Raw genomic sequence first — 3,813 nt, 5'->3', positions numbered from 1 at the left:
CACCTTATTTTGGGGTAAAATGGCAGAAATTTCACTTATTTTGGGGCAAAATTGCAGAAATTTCAATTATTTCAGGGCATAATTCAAAAATTAGGGCAAAAAGACAGAAATTTAGTTTATTTTTGGGTAAAGAGCCGAAATTTCACTTATTTTGAGGTAAAAAGCAGAAATTCCTATTATTTTGGGGCAGGAATTAAGAAATTTCACTTTTTTGTGGGAAAAGGTATACATTCCCCTTATTTTCGGGAAAAAAGCAGAAATTCCTTGTATTTTGGAGCAAAATTGCAGAAATTCCCCTAGTTTTGGGGCAAAAAGGCAGAAATTCCCTATATTTTGAGGCAAAAAGACAGAAATTTTCCTTATTTTGGGGAAAAACTCAGAAATTCCACTTATTTTGGGGCAAAATTTCAAAAATTTCCTTTATTTTGGGGCAAAATTGCAGAAATTTCAATTTTTTAAAAGAAAAAAGGCAGAAATTTTCCTTATTTTGGGACAGAAAGGCAGAAATTCCTAATATTTTTTGGCAAAAATGCAGAAATTCCCATTATTTTGTGGCAAAATGGCAGAAATTTCACTTATTTTGGGGCAATATTGCAGAAATTTCAATTATTTCAGGGCATAATTCAAAAATTTCTTTTATTTTGGGGCAAAAAGACAGAAATTCTGTTTATTTTTGGGTAAAAAGCAGAAATTTCACTTATTTTAAAGTAAAAAGGCAGAAATTCCTCTAATTTTGGGGCAAATATGAATAAATTTCCCATTTTTGTGGCAAAAGGTATACATTCCCCTTATTTTCGGGAAAAGAAGCAGAAATTCCCCGTATTTCGGAGCAAAATTGCAGAAATTTCCCTAATTGTGGGGCAAAAAGGCAGAAATAACCTATATGTTGGGCAAAACGACAGAAATTCTCCTTATTTTGGGGCAAAACTCAGAAATTCCACTTATTTTGGGGCAAAATTCCAGAAATTTCTCTTATTTTGGGGCAAAATTGCAGAAATTTCACTTATTTCAGGGAAAAAAGGCAGAAATTTTTTTTATTTTGGGGCAAAAAGGCAGAAATTCCTAATATTTTGTGGCAATAATGCAGAAATTCCCCTTATTTTGTGGCAAAATGGCAGAAATTTACCTTATTTTGGGGCAAAATTGCAGAAATTTCAATTATTTCAGGGCATAATTCAAAAATTTCTTTTGGGGCAAAAAGACAGAAATTCTGTTTATTTTTGGGTAAAAAGCAGAAATTTCACTTATTTTGAGGTAAAAAGGCAGAAATTCCTCTTATTTTGGGGCAAAAATGAAGAAATTTCTTTTTTTTTGTGGCAAAAGGTATACATTCCCCTTATTTTCGGGAAAAAAAGCAGAAATTCCTCGTATTTTGGAGCAAAATTGCAGAAATTCCCCTAGTTGTGGGACAAAAAGACAGAAATTCCCTATTTGTTGGGGCAAAAAGACAGAAATTCTCCTTATTTTGGGGCAAAGCTCAGAAATTCCACTTATTTTGGGGCAAAATTCCAGAAATTTCCCTTATTTTGGAGCAAAATTGCAGAAATTTCACTTATTTTGGGGCAAAATTGCAGAAATTTCACTTATTTCAGGGAAAAAAGGCAGAAATTTTCCTTATTTTGGGGCAAAAAGTCAGAAATTCCTAATATTTTGTGGCAAAAATGCAGAAATTCCCCTTATTTTGTGGCAAAATGGCAGAAATTTCACTTATTTTGGGGCAATATTGCAGAAATTTCAATTATTTCAGGGCATAATTCAAAAATTTCTTTTATTTCGGGGCAAAAAGGCAGAAATTCCCTTTATTTTGCGCAAAAAGTCAGAAATTCACCTTATTTTGGGGTAAAATGGCAGAAATTTCACTTATTTTGGGGCAAAATTGCAGAAATTTCAATTATTTCAGGGCATAATTCAAAAATTTCTTATATTTTAGGGCAAAAAGACAGAAATTTAGTTTATTTTTGGGTAAAGAGCCGAAATTTCACTTATTTTGAGGTAAAAAGCAGAAATTCCTATTATTTTAGGGCAGGAATTAAGAAATTTCACTTTTTTGTGGGAAAAGGTATACATTCCCCTTATTTTCGGGAAAAAAGCAGAAATTCCTTGTATTTTGGAGCAAAATTGCAGAAATTCCCCTAGTTTTGGGGCAAAAAGGCAGAAATTCCCTATATTTTGAGGCAAAAAGACAGAAATTTTCCTTATTTTGGGGAAAAACTCAGAAATTCCACTTATTTTGGGGCAAAATTTCAAAAATTTCCTTTATTTTGGGGCAAAATTGCAGAAATTTCAATTTTTTAAAAGAAAAAAGGCAGAAATTTTCCTTATTTTGGGACAAAAAGGCAGAAATTCCTAATATTTTTTGGCAAAAATGCAGAAATTCCCATTATTTTGTGGCAAAATGGCAGAAATTTCACTTATTTTGGGGCAATATTGCAGAAATTTCAATTATTTCAGGGCATAATTCAAAAATTTCTTTTATTTTGGGGCAAAAAGACAGAAATTCTGTTTATTTTTGGGTAAAAAGCAGAAATTTCACTTATTTTAAAGTAAAAAGGCAGAAATTCCTCTTATTTTGGGGCAAATATAAATAAATTTCCCATTTTTGTGGCAAAAGGTATACATTCCCCTTATTTTCGGGAAAAGAAGCAGAAATTCCCCGTATTTCGGAGCAAAATTGCAGAAATTTCCCTAATTGTGGGGCAAAAAGGCAGAAATAACCTATATGTTGGGCAAAACGACAGAAATTCTCCTTATTTTGGGGCAAAACTCAGAAATTCCACTTATTCTGGGGCAAAATTCCAGAAATTTCTCTTATTTTGGGGCAAAATTGCAGAAATTTCACTTATTTCAGGGAAAAAAGGCAGAAATTTTCTTTATTTTGGGGCAAAAAGGCAGAAATTCCTAATATTTTGTGGCAATAATGCAGAAATTCCCCTTATTTTGTGGCAAAATGGCAGAAATTTACCTTATTTTGGGGCAAAATTGCAGAAATTTCAATTATTTCAGGGCATAATTCAAAAATTTCTTTTATTTTGGGGCAAAAAGACAGAAATTCTGTTTATTTTTGGGTAAAAAGCAGAAATTTCACTTATTTTGAGGTAAAAAGGCAGAAATTCCTCTTATTTTGGGGCAAAAATGAAGAAATTTCTTTTTTTTTGTGGCAAAAGGTATACATTCCCCTTATTTTCGGGAAAAAAAGCAGAAATTCCTCGTATTTTGGAGCAAAATTGCAGAAATTCCCCTAGTTGTGGGACAAAAAGGCAGAAATTCCCTATTTGTTGGGGCAAAAAGACAGAAATTCTCCTTATTTTGGGGCAAAACTCAGAAATTCCACTTATTTTGGGGCAAAATTCCAGAAATTTCCCTTATTTTGGAGCAAAATTGCAGAAATTTCACTTATTTTGGGGCAAAATTGCAGAAATTTCACTTATTTCAGGGAAAAAAGGCAGAAATTTTCCTTATTTTGGGGCAAAAAGTCAGAAATTCCTAATATTTTGTGGCAAAAATGCAGAAATTCCCCTTATTTTGTGGCAAAATTGCAGAAATTTCACTTATTTTGGGGCAATATTGCAGAAATTTCAATTATTTCAGGGCATAATTCAAAAATTTCTTTTTTTTCGGGGCAAATAGGCAGAAATTCCCTTTATTTTGCGCAAAAAGTCAGAAATTCACCTTATTTTGGGGTAAAATGGCATAAATTTCACTTATTTTGGGGCAAAATTGCAGAAATTTCAATTATTTCAGGGCATAATTCAAAAATTTCTTTTATTTTAGGGCAAAAAGACAGAAATTTAGTTTATTTTTGGGTAAAGAGCC

Source organism: Micromys minutus, assembly GCF_963924665.1.
Source record: "Micromys minutus genome assembly, contig: SCAFFOLD_47, whole genome shotgun sequence".
Lineage (NCBI taxonomy): Eukaryota > Metazoa > Chordata > Mammalia > Rodentia > Muridae > Micromys > Micromys minutus.
This window is presented reverse-complemented; position numbering follows the sequence as displayed.